We start from the raw sequence: 16,513 nt of genomic DNA on the forward strand, positions 1-16,513 counted from the left end.
ACCTCCATCAGCAACCCAGAGAAGCCGCACGAGAGTGAAGGTGGAATTAGTGCCCTGAAATGTTCAGTCACAGGTTGAGTCTGGGTTTAGCTCCCCGGAGTCTCCTTCAGTTCCTGAGTGGTAATGGAAGACATCTAGAAAATTTAATGTACTCTTGACTGGCCAGGGGGTGACAAGGTGGTGGCAAAATGACCCTTCAGCAGAGAGGTGTAGGTAGAGAGACTATGGGTTCTATTTTGTTCAGAAAAGGCCCAGTTTGTGCCTGTGACCCCAGCTGAATTGTTAGTAGCTCCTCCTTTCACTCTCAGAGCCATCCTGGCATGAACAATAAAGCCGATGGTCTCCCTAGTGCAGAGCTCTAAGCCAGCCAAGGATTGGATGGGGTCCCAGCCACACCACCGAGAACGTGCAGCAAGACAACAATGGCAGTGTCGAGGGACTAGGGGAAAGAGAGTGTGCCCACTGGCAGCAATTAGGGCCCGTTTGAGGATATCGTGCATGGATTTGAGTCAGTTGCTGTATATTTGCCCTGCACTGGAAGTAAAAGGCACTGATCCAGGTGTCACATGTGGACAAGATGATGTGATCCCCGGAAGCCCAGTGGGCCGTTTTCTTTCTTGTGGACCTTCTCAGCGAGGAAACCTCAGAAACTCCACAGTAGACCTTTTACCACCTCTCATCGACAAGAATTGGGTCACGTGCCCACTCTATACCATCCACTGCTGTGTTCATCTGGGTCCTCTAAGAATCAAATGCAAGGCAGGATGAGAAGTGCAAGAAACTTATTTAGGAAATGCCTGTGAGAAAAAAGAGGGAGAGAAAGCAGGGTGATGCTTAGAGAGCCATCAGATTGCACTGAAAATCTGACCATGAGTGAAGGAGAGAGGGAAGGAAGGAAGGTTGGATGCAAGCATCTTAAATGCAGTAGGTTCTAGGAGAATTCAGCAAAGCTGGAGAGGAAACCCTGAGCCAATGTCATTCATCATAGGCCTCCAGTGTCTCCCAAGAATGGCTCTGCCTTCAATACCCTTGCTGTGCTTAGTCACTGGCTAGGAGAATCCCATGGGAAGCTTGACCCAGAACTGGGGCTGTTGGCCAGTGACACCCTTTGCAGTTGTGTATCTGAGCAGAACACTCATTGGTCCTGCCACTAGCAAGGTAAATGTGAGCATGGTGATTCACTTAGAACAATCAGGATGTGCGGTGGCTCACGCCTGTAATCCCAGCACTTTGGGAGGCTGAGGCAGGCAGATCCCGAGATCAGGAGAACGAGACCATCCTGGCCAATATGGTGAAACCCCGTCTCTACTAATATACAAAAATTAGCTGGGCATGGTGGCAGGCGCCTGTAATCCCAGCTACTTGGGAGGCTGAGGCAGGAGAATCACTTGAACCCAGGAGGCGGAGGTTGCAGTGAGCCGAGATTGCACAACTGCACTCTGGCTGGGTGACAGAGCGAGACTCCATCTCAAAAAAAAAAAAACAATCAGGATGTACATGTAAGACACAGGAGGGAGGAATGAACATGAACAAAATTGAGTGTCTGTAGAATGGAAAGGAGAAATGGATGCTGGTAGGGAATGGAATGTGTCTACTATGCTAAGGATTTCTCTTTCTGTAACACATCTAGCTTAATGCCTTTTCTCTTTCTTTTTTTTTTTCTTTTCTTATTTTTCTTTTCGGTGGTAATGGAGAAGACTTAGAAACCATTTATGTTTCTCTTAGGCTTATTATTTTAGCCAATTTTGAAATTTACATTTTTCTAGAGAAGTATCCAATTCATCTCATTTTTGAAACTTAGCTCTTCAAATGTAATCATGGTATTCCCTTATTGTTAAAAACAGTCTCCTCTTTACCTATAACAATGTCTCTTTCATTCCTAAACTCGTTTATTGGTTCCTTGCATAGTTGTTGTTTTGTTCAGACCATCCAAACATTGTCTCTGAGACATCTAACGACTAGATTTTTGTTTTGTTCATTAATGCAGAGGTTTTTTTACATTTCTATTTATATAAGTTTTTATTTCTTTTATCTTTGTCTGGATTTATTTTGGTGTTATATTTTCAGCTGCTAGAGCTGAATTCTTAATTCATTCTATTTCCATTTTTTTCTCCATTGAATGTATTTAGGGCTATCAGTTTCCCTATACAGAAGTTCTGAATTTTACTGTAGTGTAGTTTATCGGTCTTTAACATTTTACTTAGTGCTATTTGTATTCTGGTTGAGAAATCTGCCTCATCCAGAATTATGAAGAAATTCTTCTTTTTGTTTTTGTTTGTTCGTGGTTTTTTTTTTTTTTTTTTTTTTTTTTTTTGAGATGCGGTCTTGCTGTGTTGCCCAGGCTGGGGTTCAGTAGCACAATCATGACTTACTGCAGCTTTGACCTCCTGGGCTCAAGTGATTCTCTCACCTCAGCCTTCCAAGTAGTTGGGACTACATGTGCACGCCACCATGCCTGGATATTTATTTATTTATTTATTTATTTGAGTCTCGCTCTGTCGCCCAGACTGGAGTGCAGTGGCATGATCTCACCTCACTGCAACCTCCACCTCCTGGGTTCAAGCTATTCTCCTGCCTCAGCCTCTTGTGTAACTGGGATTACAGGTGTATGCCACCATACCCAGCAAGTGTTTTGTATTTTTAGTAGAGACAGGGTTTCACCCTTTTGGCCAGGCTGGTCTTGAACTCCTGACCTCAAGTGATCCACCCACCTCAGCCTCCCAAACTGCTGGGATTACAGGTGTGAGCCACTGTGCCTGGCCAAATTAAAAAAAAAAAATTTTTTTTTTTGTAGTAACAGGATCCAGCTGTGTTGCCCAGGCTGGTCTCAAACTTCTGAGCTCAAGCATTTCTCCCACCTTGGTCTCCCAAAGTCCTGGGAATACATGCCCAGCCCTTCAGATATTCTTCTATGTTTGTGTTTGGAAGCCTTAATGTTTTTCCTTTCACACCAAAGGCTATAATCCATCTAGAAATTAGTTTGTATACATTGTGAGGTATAATAGAATCAATATTTTTTCTATATGACTGTTTAATTGACCTAGAGCCATTAGGTGAGGAATGATCTGTTGCCTATTTCTCTGAAGTCTGGTAATAACAATGTATTTATGGACCCTACTTTGTTTCATTGATCTGTTTGTTTATTTGTGCCAAAACCATTGTGATATATCTACTGTAGCATTAAAATAAGTCTTGATATCTGGAAGTGTAAGTTTCAGCTTTGTTCTTGCAGATTATCTTTGCTTTCCTTGACACTGCATTCTTATATCGTTGAAATCAGCTTGTCTGTTTTTAAAAATCTGCTGGATTTTGATTGGAACTGCATTGGATCTGTATGTCAATTTAAGGAAAATTGACATTTTCCAATACTAAGTCTTTCAATTCATCAATATGGCATATCCATACATTTTTTAGTTCTTTTAAAATTTCTCTCAGTAATGTTCATAATTTTTACTCTATGTCTTTAATATCTTTTATTAAATTTATTTTCAGGTGTTGGTTATTTTGGTGTTACTATAAATGGTATTTTTTTCAGTTTCTATTTGTTTCTGGGGTGTGGAAATATTGATTTTTGTGTATTGACATTATATTCTTACTATATTCATGTATTAATACTAATAGTTTGTGAATTCTTTTGGATTGTATACATACACAATTGTGACATCTGCAAATAATGAAGATGGCAGCTGTCCTTGTTATGCATTTCACTTCAGGAGAAAAGTTCCCTATAATTCACCATTATATATGGTTTTTACTATAACATTTTTTATAGATATTTTATTTGGTGAAAGAATATTTTTCTTTTTCTAGTTTGCTTCATTATGTACAAGCACAGAGCTTTATCAAATGCATTTTCTGCATCTTTAGAGATGATCACATGGTTTTCTCCTTTTTCCTTTTTAATGTAATAAATGACATTGATTTTTCAAATGTTAAACCAACTGTTTCTTCCTGTGATAAACCTACCTAGTCATTGTTCTTTTCGATTAGAATTTATTGTTAGTTGCCAGGCGTGGTGGCTCACCCCTGTAATCCCAGCACTTTTGGAGGCTGAGGCAGGCGGATCATGAGGTCAGGAGATCGAGACCAGCCTGGCTAACACGGTCAAACTCTGTCTGTACTAAAATACAAAAAATTAGCCAGGTGTAGTGGCATGGGCCTGTAGTCCCAGCCACTTGGGAGGCTGAGGCAGGAGAATCGCTTCAGCCTGAAAGGTGGAGGTTGCAGTGGGCCAAGATTGCGCCACTGCACTCCAGCCTGGGTGACAGAGCGAGACTCCATTTAAAAAAAAAAAAAAGAATTTATTGTTAATATTAATTATTGTTTGTTAAAAGGTGTATCCTTTTATATATCACTGGATGTGATTTTAAATTATTTCACTTAAGGTTTTTGTTGTCGTTTTGGTACCTACGTGCAAGAAAGGGTTTGCTTGTTTGTTTTCTTGGAATGCCTTTTTCAGGTCTTGGCATTTTATTCTGCTTTTATAAAACAAGTTTAGAAGTGTTTCCTCTTATTCTCTGCAATAGTTTGCATACGATTGGTGCCATTTTTTTTTTCTTTAAATGTTTGGCAGTGTGCACCAGGAAATATTTAGAATTATGCATTTAATGTCTTTGAAAGATACAGATTCTTTAGATTTTCTTATTTCTTATGTCCATTTAGTTTCAATGAATTTGCCTATTTCAAATAACTTTTAAAAAGTTATTGGCATACTTTTCATAGCATCCTCTTATTGTTCGTTCACTTTCTGAACAACCTGTAGTATGTCCTCTTTCTCATTCCTGATATTGACTATTTGTGCCTACTCTTCTACTTGCTCAGTCACATCAGAGGGTTATCAATTTTATTAGACATTTCACAGAAACAACTTTTGGGTTCATAACTGTTTTACTCTAGTTTTCTTTCCTTATCATTAATGTCTGCTCCTATCTTTATTATGTCCACTCTTACCTCTTTAGATCCCATAGGCTGTTTTTTTCCTAAACTTCTTGAGATGGATTATGAAATCATTAATTTTCATCTTTTCTCCCTAAAACATATACATTTAAGTCTAAAAATTTCTCTCAATGCATACCTTATATTTAATTTAATAATTTTGATATGAAATGTTTTCCTTCATCATTCAGTTAAATTACTTTGTAAGTTTTGTAATTACATATTCTTTGACTTGTGGATTATTTGGAAGTATAACATCCAACCATGAGGGAATTTTCCAGTAATCATTTTAAAATTTATTTTTATAGCTTAATTCTACTGTGGTCAAAGAACATACTCCATATTATTTCAATATTTCAAAATTTATAAAACTTGGTTTGTGGCTCAGAATATAACAAAGTTTGGGAGAATGTGATGTGTAGTCTTCTGTTGTTGGATACAATGTTCTATGTATGTCAATTAGGTCATGTTTAGTAATTGTGTTATTCCAAATTATAGCCTTCCTGATTTTTGTCTGCTTATTCTATCATGAGAGATGTGCTAAAACTACCCCGTGACTGTGCATTGTGCCTTATCTATTTGGAGGCTAGGTTGTTAGGTATGTTCACATTTAGAATCATCGCATCTTCCTAGTGAATTGACCCTTCTGTGATTATAAAACGTTTCTTTCAGCACTTTGAGGATATCTCCCTATTGTCTTCTGACTTCAGTTTATTCTGTGGAGAAGTCAGCTATCAGTCTTCTTTTTGTTCCTTAGAAGGTAATTTGTCCTTTTTCTTCATCTGCTTTTAAGTGCGTTCCCTTTGTTTTGAGTTTTCATCAATTGGGCTATGGTGTAATTAGTGCCTTTCTTCAGCTTGAAGTCCAGGTGTCTCATGAATCTGTGGCTTGAGATCCACCATCACTTTTGACAGATTCTCATTTATTATCTCTTCAGATTAACTTCTCTCCCAAGCTCTTTGTTATGTATTTCTGGGACTGTAAGGACTGTAATTCTACCTTTACCTGTATCCAATTTGTCTAATTTCCACTTTCTTTTTACTGTCATTTTACTGATCCTCTGCTCAGGTGTGTCTAATTCAGGGATCAGCAGATTACGACCAGCAGGCCATCATTGTTTTTGTAAATAAAGTTTTATCAGAACAGCCACCCCTATCTGTTTACACATTGTCAATGGCTACTTTTGCACTATACTAGCAGAATTGAATAGTTGCAACAGAAACCATGCAGCCTGAAAACCTAAAATATTTACTATCTGGCTCTTTATAAAATACTTGCCAAAGTCTATTTTAATCCACTTTTAAGTTCGTCCATTGAGATATTGATTTAAATCATTGCATCTTTTATTCCTAGAATTTCCATTTTAGTTATAGCTTGTTTCCAGTGAAATTCCCCATCTTATAATTTGATTTCTTGAACATTTTAATCTTGTTCCAAGTTCTCTGAAAAACAGTGCCCGAGGCAAAGTGTTCCAATACTTGTGTTATAATCATAGGAATAGCATAAGGTGTTGCTAGGCCCCTCCTGCGGGGAAACAAGACTGAAGCCAAGGCCAGGGTTGTAGGAGGTAATAATGGTGTACTTAAGTTTTTATATTTTCATCAGTTAATACCAATATCTGGATTTCCTGTCATTATGTTTATAATGTCTATTTTTTTTCACTTTTTTGGGTTGTCATTAAATTTTGTTTTTTCTATTCTTAGTTACTTTTAAAGTTTGTGCTGTATATTATGGAAGAAAGGTTGTGGATATAATTTGAGATTGTAGTAGATTTATTGATACTGTTTGTTAAAATCCCCTTTAAAAATTATTATTGGATAATTTTTGCTTCTAGATCTTCAGTGTAACACTCTTCCAACTGGATGATTTTAGCTGTCTTATTTTTGCTTCTGGAAGACAGCTAGGTTAGCAACAGGTGATCTTTATCTAACAAGGAATTGAAATAACTTGAACCAGGGCTTTATACCCTTTGAAGGTTGTCCTGTTTCCAGTTTACTTTTTCCTATGATAGAACTTTCTAGGGTTCTGGGTTGGGAACAGAAACAAAGCTCCTTTTAGCAGTGTATCCTATCTCTGTAATACCTGTGCTCTCCCCACTCCATTACCATAACCCTGCCTCCCCTTCCCTACACACATATCTTGTGTCTGGAGTTTTTATGTCATTTTGTAATTAAATACATAAAACCACTATTTTGAAATCAATCCTTGTTTAGATTCTCTTGTAAGCTTTACTGATTTATTTAATCATTATTGCTTCTTACATCTCACTACTTCTGTATTTATATTAGTTCTTAGGTACATTCTTTAGTAGTTTTTTTTCTTTTTTTCCAGTGAATATCTCTAAGTGTTAAAGTTTCAGAATCATTTTGTGTTGGAAAATATATTTATTTCATTGATTAATGATTGGTCATTTGATTATAGGAGGATAACTGATAACTGATTACTGATTAATAACTTGGTTATAGAATTCCAGATTCAATATTCTTGTCCCTCATCACTTTGAGGACTTGACTTTGTTTTCTTGAATCCAATATTTCTTGTGAGAAATGTGATGTTAATCTGATTTTTCACATTTTTCTAGGTAGTCATATTTTTGTTTATGATAACTTTTAGGATTTTTCTTTATGCTTTTTGTTTTATTTTTTAAAATGTCTAGAACTCAATGAGCATTTTGAAACAGAGACTTCTGTCTTTCTTAAAATCTAGGAAATTCTAAGCAATTATATCATTAAATATTGTCTCTTCATCATTCTATTTGTCTATTATCTCTATTTTTTAAAGAAATATTATAGCAGATTTATTGATACTTTATTAAAATTCCCTTTAAACTGTATTATTTTGATAAGCTGTTTCTTCCACTAAATGTAGCATTTCTCATATGAAATACCTTTTATAATACTACTTTTATTTTATTTTATTTTATTTTATTTTATTTTATTTTGTTTTGTTTTGTTTTATTTTATTTTTTGAGATGCAGTCTCACTCTGTTGCCCAGGCTGGAGTGCAATGGTGTGATCTCGGTCATTGCAACCTCCGCCTCCTGGGTTCAAGCGATTCTCCTGCCTCAGCTTCCCAAGTAGCTTGCATTACAGGCATGTGCCACCACACCCAGCTAATTTTTGTATTTTTAGTGGAGCCAGCATTTCACCATGTTGGCCAGGCTGGTCTTGAGCTCCTGACCTCAAGGGACCTGCCTGCCTCAGCTTCCCAAAGTGCTGGGATTACAGGCATCAGCCACCACACCCAACCCACTGTATTAATTTTTATTGTTAAAATTTTTTATCCCAATTGTATTTCTTGTTTTTTTTTTCCAATTGCATTTTTTAGAGATTTTTCTTTTTCATTTTCATGTTTTTTTGAGACAGAGTCTTGCTTTGTTTCCCAGACTGGAGTGCAGTGGTGTGATCATGGTTCACTGTAGCCTCAAACTCCTGCACTCGAGGTGTCCTCCTGCCTCAGCATCCCCAATAGCTATAGCTGGGACTACAGGTGCATGCCACCACACCTGGCTAATTTTAAACTTTGTCTATTGGAGAGATAGGATCTCACTATGTTGACCAGACTGATTTCAAACTTGTGGCCTCAAGTGATCCTCCTGCCTTGAACTCCCAAAGTGCTAGGATTACAGGCTGAGCCACTGTGCCTGGCCTGGTTTTTCTAACACATTAATTTTTTCTTTTACTTTTTTTTTTCTTTTAGATGGAGTTTCCTTCTTGTTGCCCAGGCTGGAGTGCAATGGTGCGATCTCAGCTCACTGCAACCTCTGCCTTATGGGTTCGATCTATTCTCCTGCCTCAGCCTCCTGAGTAGCTGGGACTACAGGCACATGCCACCACACCCAGCTAATTTTTGTATTTTTTAGTAGAGACCAGGTTTTGCCATGTTGGCCAGGCTGGTCTCAAACTCCTGACCTCAGATGATCTACCCACCTCGGCCTCCCAAAGTGCTGGGATTATAGGTGTGAGCCACTGTGCCTGGCCACATTAATCTTTTCCTAGCATTTTTAATTGACAAAAATTGTATATATTTATAGTGTATAACATGATGTTTTGAAATATGTATATATTGTGGAATGGCTAAATGGAACTAATTAACATATATATTACCTCATTGGTGCCCTATTTCTTTTTTTTTTTTTTTTGAGGCAGTGGTTCAAGAAATTCTCCCACCTTAGCCTCCTGAGTAGCTGGGAGTACAGGCATGTGGCACCATGCTGGGCTAATTTTTGTATTTTTAATAGAGATGGGGTTTCACCATGTTGGCAAGGCTGGTCTTGAACTCCTGACGTCAAGTGATCTACCTGTCTTGGCCTCCCAAAGTGCTGAGATTACAGGTGTGAGCCACCATGCCTACCCCCCATTTCCTTTTAATTAGATACTAGACTGTTTAAACACCATATATTTGTACACTTAAGTTGAGTTCTTGCAGTTGTGCTTCTAGAAGAATTTTTCAAAAGGATGTGCTTAAATATATTATTATTAAAAATAATGGTTCAGTTCTTTTACCAGCCCATCAGTCATCAGTGGAGACAAACTGACTTCTTTCCGTGCACTGTGAGGTGTGGAGGAGGTGAGGTCCAGGCTTTGTTCATGAATATTTAGAGCTCAGAGTTAGACAAATTTCACATTTTCATTTTTGAAGCTGATTTTAAAATTGGTGTGGTGATTAGAGATGTCTCATCACACAGCACCTTACTCAGCAGCCTGAATGCAATGGTGTTAATGAAGAAGATGCATTTGCCTTTATTCTTGAAGACAGGTGCAAAATGGATTTGGAAAACACCTTTTACTTTTAGCCAAAGGAAAAAAAAAAACCATAAACAAACTTGCTTGCCTGTGTTACTGCATTTCTCTTCTTGATTGCCTTAATGTATGTATTATTTTTAATTTTCTATGAAAAATCGGAGAAGCAGAAAGAAGGAGTGACTTGCCCAGCCAGGTTGAGTCAATGGGTGTGTTGGTTCTAACGTTAGATTTACAACTTTTCTCTCCTCAGGTGCAAGAGTATAAGCTTATTAAAAAGAGAAAGGGTCCCTACTAAGTGGTAAAGGGGAAAGCCCTGCTTATTGTCTGCTTAGTTCAAGGTCTTTTTTTTTTTTTTGAGACAGAGTCTCATTCTGTCGCCCAGGCTGGAGTGCCATAGCCAAATCTTGGCTCACTGCAACCTCCGCCTCCCAGGTTTAAGTGATTCTTGTGCCTCCGCCTCCTAAGTAGCTGGAATTACAGGTGCCTGCTACCATGCCTGGCTAATTTTTTGTATTTTTAGTAAAGACAGGGTTTCTCCATGTTGGCTGGGCTGGTCTCGATCTCCCAACCTCAGATGATCTACCTACCTTGGCCTCCCAAAGTGCTGGGATTACAGGCGTGAGCCACCGTGCTTGGCCTTGTTCAAGGTTTTCATAGTCAGTTGAGGAAGGTTTGGGGACAAGTGTAATCCAGGGCTCTACACACATGCCAGAAAAGCAGCATCTTTCATGCTCCAGTGGAAGATTATTGTCCATTTGATATGGAGAACTGGCAACTCTCAGGAGCAAATGAGAAGGCAACCAGAGCTACTGTCAAAATAATTCTCTTTTTCTGAACTAACCTTTTAAATCAAAGAATAAATGCATGCAACCCAGGAACCATGATTTACTAGAATAGGGATTTATGTTGAAGCTTCCCCTTAGAGTACCAGGCAGTGGTACTAGGTGTTTACCATGTGTCAAACCATGGGTTAGATGCTCATAATCACATTTATTCTTCAAGAAAACTCTAAGGAAGGTCTCTTATTCCTGTCTTATGCATGAACAAACTGACCCTTAGAAAGTGTAAAGAGCATACAGTAGTATGTTTTTCAGCTAGTAAACAGTGCAGCTAGGATCTGGTGCCAGGTCTGCTTGATATCAGAGTCATGCTCTAAATGACTTTGCCCTTTGCCTCCCCTACTATATAAACCTCCTACTATACCTGGGACCAGATCAGGGTATGCAGGCTCAGGTATGGTCTTGTTTGAAGAGCTAGAATAAATCCTTCTCCAGCCCAGCCTAGCTCCACATCTCAATCCTTGAAGCCTACGGCATATCAATTTACTTAGAGTCAGAAACTGGCCTTTCTCCTTTAAACTACAGGTATATGAAGGAGGGCTCTTCAGTCAGTGCCAGGTTGCTGTGAATATGCAGGCAGATGTCTCTCTTCTGTAATTTAGGCTCCCCCTGAAACAACAGGGCAGGCACTTTTATGGGAAGCCCTGGGCAGCCCAGGCCCAAGAAGAAGTTTATGTCCCTGGAAATGGAGAGAAGACTGAATAGTGCCACAGAAAGAAAGTACAAGTGAATCTCCCCAGTTCACCAGCTAGTTCCTCCCAGGGCCAGGGTTGAGGCAAAAGACCACATGATGATGATCCTGCAGCAGGTGATTCTCACAGTGGGCTTCCTGGACCTGCAGCATCAGCATCTCCTGGGAACTAACTAGAGATACAGATTCTCAGGCTCCACCGCAGACCTACTGAGTCAGAAACCCCAGGGTGTGGCTCATCCTCCAGGAGATGATGGTACGCACTCCACTTTGAGAACCATCGCCTCTTTAAGCCGGTGTCTTTGGATAGCAGCTGGAGCCATATTGCCATCACTATTCTTGCCATATCTGTGTTATTCCTGCACTGTTATTTACTAAAGGATTTTTCTTTAAGGGGGCGTTTACTCAACTTAAATAAACATATTCACAAAAAGAATTTAATAACTACCGTAAGTGGAAATCTATCCCTTGTCACAAATAGAGCACAATCACAAAATTCATACAGTGAGAACAAACCAGTGGAGTAAGTCACTTCAAGTTTCTACCAGCTCTGACATTCATTCAGTTTATTTTCAATTCCCTCTGAATTTTCTTGAATGTTATAAGCATTTTTATAAGGCAAAGTTTCCTTTACATCTTTGAGTCACTTATGACTCTTTGGGTACTCTTACTCTGCAGAAAAACAAACGTATCTCTCTCTTTTTTATTTGTTTGTTTGTTTTAGAGGCAGGTCTCACTAAGTTGCCCAGGCTAGACTCAAACTCCTGGGCTCAAGCGATCCTCCAACCTCAGCTTCCCAAGTAGCTGGAACTACAGGCATATGCCACCATGCCTGGCTAATTTTTAAAATATTTTGTAGAGATGGCATCTCACTATGTTGCCCAGGCTGGTCTCCAACTGGTGGGCCCAAGCCATCCTCCCACCCCAGCCTCTGGAGTAGCTGGGAGTGCAGGCATGTGCCACCATGCCTGGCTCAAACATCTATTTTTTTAAAAATTTTATTTCTTTGTTCTTACACACAGTCATTCAGAGAGACGTTCACATTTGGATCCGTAAGATAAAAGACACTTTCTACTCCAGAGGAGACACTTTATAATGGGATTCAGCTTAATCCAGTTGATTAAATTCTTGGGAAGCAAATAGGTGTTTCTCATACTCGGGTGCCCATGGAAAGACGTAGTCCTGCTGGAACTGTAAATGTGCATGAGCACTTAGCAGTGAGATTGTCTTACAGTCTCTGTAAGAACAGAAGGGAGATTTTAGGCTGCTTTTGGGGAGCCTGCCATTTTCTGTACACTGGCAGAATTTCAGTTCATTTGCTCAAGATACAGAAAGGCACTCTGCCTCATTTCTTTTGCTTTGTGCTATCTCTAAACTGTGATAAAACAGAAGAGGAAAATTAATTGTCTCTCCCCAAATTATAAACACCTGTATATGCCCTGTTTTCATTTAGAAGTCTATTTCTATTTAGAACAAAGATTTTTTTTTTTTTCTGACTCAAGGAGCTGTAATCTCATTTTGTACTTGTTTTGGGGAAAATAAAATATGCACATAAAACCCACAAGGAAAGCATTACCAAAATTTAATTATATTAGTCATCAAATCTGTGTGATGTGTGTGAATGGATTTTAAAGTGTTTTGGATAATCAAGAAAATTAGTCCATTGGTCTCTAAAGTACCGGGGGTGCTTGGATGGACTTTCCTAGTCCCATCTGTAATCGTCAATGTGAGACACTTGAGATCAATCTGGAGCAAGTACCTAGATTGCCATTGCCATCTGATATCGTTGACTTTCTGGCAGATATTGGCACCCAAGTAACATTTTATTGACTCCATTTGGATTTTCATTCTTGTGGTTTCGACCTTGCTTTTTATAATGCTTACCAGTCCGTCCTTCTGCACTCAGCTTACATCCAAGCCGTGTCTTATAGAAAGCTGTCTAGTGGTTTATAAAATCAGATTCCTCACGACAATCAGGACTTTAAATGTATTTTCAGACCTTTAGACCAACTGGCAGACGCAGAGCGCTTGGCTTTGGCCATTTTTTTCTTTCGTAAAGAGCTCATTCTAGTTTTGAAAAATTACCTTTTTTTAAAAAAGTTTAACTTAACAGACACTTATGTAGTGACAGGAAACTTGGAATCAGATCTTTCAGGAAATAGAAGCATCATTTTGTGACTTGCTTTTTAAATTTATAGCACTCATCTATTTGCAATGTTCACTTTCCTCAGAAACTCTACAAATTAGATGTAGTAGAATCAAGAATAAGTCTTCATTCCTTCTGTTTGAAGGCTTGTGAGATGAGGGCTGGGGAGTGACATAGGGGGATGGATTTTGTTCCTTTTTGTATTGACAATGCTTAATTCCCCATTTGGAAAGCTTATTGGTATTGCAGGTGCCTGTGGCATCCCAGGGGAGAAGAGTAAAATGTGGTACTGTGTATGCAAATCACAAAATGTTATGAAAGAAATATTCAACCCAGCAACCACCCAGCGCAAAGGTAGTTCTCAAAAACATGATGTTGAGTGAAAAAAGTGGAAAACAGAACAAGATTTAAAACACATTATCATTCATTAAGCTAAAAACAGATACACAAAAAAACAACATTACATAAGATGGTTGCATATTTAAGGACATATCAACAACAAATCAAAATAGGTGTGTTGCGGGGATTGGAATGGGAGTGTCAATAAGGGAAGAAGAGAGATTATATGGAAATGAGAGAAGGGCCTTGCACAGTGCTGTGGTGACAATGAGGAGAAAAGACAATGAACCGAGGAGAATGAATAACTCACCTGCACCTGGGCTGGAAACAGTTCTTAAGAGGAGACTATTGTCATTTTTTAGTTAGAAGTGCTGAGAGTACCACAGTTGGTACTAATTGTCATTCTCAATTTTGGCCACGCATTTTAGTCATCTGAGAAGAACCTGAGGATCTTTTTAAAAAGATGCTGTTTTCCTGGATCCCAGCCACAGGACTTCTGACTTAATTGGACCATGAAGGAACCTGGGCATTAGAGTGTATTAAAAGCTCCCATGTGGTTCTGCTATACAGCCAGGGTTGAGAGCCACTGAGTTAAGTTTCTTAAAGAGGAAAAAAAAAGTGTGTGGCAAGTGGTAACTCTGCCAAGTAAAAATGAATGCAATATTCAGACTTTCCTTTTCTAACACTTTAGATTATCAGCTCAATTCTGCTGAATGTGTGGATATCCGCTTGAAGAGGGTAGTTCCTGACCATTATTGTCACTACTACCCTGAAAATGTAAAACCAAAACCAAAACTGAAGGAATGCAGCGTGGATCCCTGCCCATCAAGGTTTGTGTCATTGTCCACACCCTTTTTACTTCAAAAAGAAACAAATCAGCTTCACCTGAGACTGATCAATCTTTGCAGGGCAATACATTTCCATTTCGTGACTTTGTCTCCTGGCGGCAGGTGCCTACGTTCACATTTGTAACTATGGTGCATAGAAGTGAGGACACATTCATTAGGAATGAAAGTCTAGCTTTCTCTTGTCGTGGGCTGTGTGTTCCTAAGTTTTTATAATGAACCTTTTTGAACATCTCCTGCTCTCTTCATCCAAGTAATACGTCTAGTCCATCTGCCAATCATAAATATCTTTCACTCACCATTTTAGCTTTTAAACTGGGTCACCCATTATCATGTTTTGGCTTTTGAAGTATTCCTATTAAATTCAGTATAAATAATGCATTGTGCAAGGAAGTAAAATTTTAATGCCAAAGCAAAAAAGCTATGCATAAACTATCCTATTGCATAATTTAGTACCTGCTGACTTGGATTGCCTGGGGAAGTTTCCTGGCTTACTACAATACCTTAAAATAACAGAACAATATCAAGTCCCATAATCCTCCAGATATCTGCCAGCTGGCTTAGGAAGAAGTGTGCAAGTGGAAAAGGAAGCGTTCTCAGTGGATTTCATTTCCTGTTACTAAACTGCCCATTTCCTGTAAGCCTGGTTGAACGTAATTATGAATAGAGACCTTTCAGAGGACAAATTCTGTGAAATAAAGTGGTTTTCTGAAGATCCTACTAATACGACAGTGTGTTAATATCACTAATATATTAAGAGAGTAATTATTATAAAAAGGAATAAATTTATTGAAATTGCAAGATACTTTTTTCCTTTGATTAATATACTGCTAGTTTAGTTTTCTATATTTTCAAATAGAACTGGGGAATTTGTGTCGTAGATATTCTTGACAATTAAAGAGATGGTGGCTGAATTTTTGGGAATGGTTGATAACACTTGATATTTTTAGTTTCCAATTTGGAAGAGCTCTGTCTTTTGGGATGTCAAATATTATATTCATCAATTAATGAATGTGTGAATTTATTATAGAAATGATATTCTCACAATGATTTCATTTGTAGTGATGGATTTAAAGAGATAATGCCCTATGACCACTTCCAACCTCTTCCTCAGCGAGTGATATGTTTCCTTTTCCTTTTTGCAGTTTAAGTAGTTTGCAAGGAACTGTAGCATCTGTAGCAATAGCCTAAAATGTATGAGGGTTAGATATTAGACACTTTATAAAGCTAAGGGAAAACAGACTTCAACTCAATAATAGGAAAAATCTTTCTAAGAATTAGATGGAATAGGCTGCCTCAAAAGATGATGTTTCCCATCGCTGGAGCTGTCAAGCGTATCTTGGACAACTGAGTATTATAGCAGGAGCTCAAGTGTTGCAATTAATCAGAAATTTTAATCCCCTTTTATCCCGAAAAGAGTAATATGGTCCTTCCTGACTCTGAGGTTCTGTGATTCTCTAATAATATTGTCCATTAGTATTTTACAGTTTAGAGGCAGTTTGAAGATGCAGCCACACTGTATATTTTAATTGATTTAATTTTCACAATGGTCTGATGAAGGGTAAATAGGGAAGGTATATTATTCCCAGTTGACAAAAACCCCAGATGTGAGGAGCTAAGTACCCTGTGACTAAAATTTGTGTGTGGCAGTTAAGAATAAAGTCTTGGCCGGGCGTGGTGGCACATGCCTGTAATCCCAGCACTTTGGGAGGCTAAGGCGGGTGGATCACTTGAGGTCAGGAGTTCAAGACCAGCCTGGCCAACATGGCGAAACCCCATCTCTACTAAAATGTACAAAAATTAGCCGAGCGTGGTGGCAGGTGCCTGTAATCCCAGCTACTTGGGAGGCTGAAGCAGGAGAATAGCTTGAACCCAGGAGGCAGAGGTTGCAGTGAGCCAAGATCTTGCCACTGCACTCCAGCCTGGGTGACAGAAAGAGACTCCATCTTAAAAAAAAAAATTAATTAAAATTA

At 38.6% G+C, this 16,513-nt stretch overlaps 1 protein-coding gene across 1 annotated transcript in view; it reads left to right on the forward strand.

Annotated features, from left to right (window-relative positions):
• The window catches only part of LOC129014713 (E3 ubiquitin-protein ligase HERC2-like), a 169,338-nt gene extending 152,849 nt beyond the window's left edge, over positions 1-16,489 (forward strand). The window contains exon 13 of the transcript XR_010124073.1: positions 14,387-16,489. The gene's annotated coding sequence lies outside the window, so the exon portion shown is untranslated. The remainder of the gene's footprint in view (positions 1-14,386) is intronic.
• Positions 16,490-16,513: the final 24 nt, after the last annotated feature.

This window comes from Pongo pygmaeus, chromosome 16 (genome assembly GCF_028885625.2).
Source record: "Pongo pygmaeus isolate AG05252 chromosome 16, NHGRI_mPonPyg2-v2.0_pri, whole genome shotgun sequence".
Classification (NCBI taxonomy): Eukaryota; Metazoa; Chordata; class Mammalia; order Primates; family Hominidae; genus Pongo; species Pongo pygmaeus.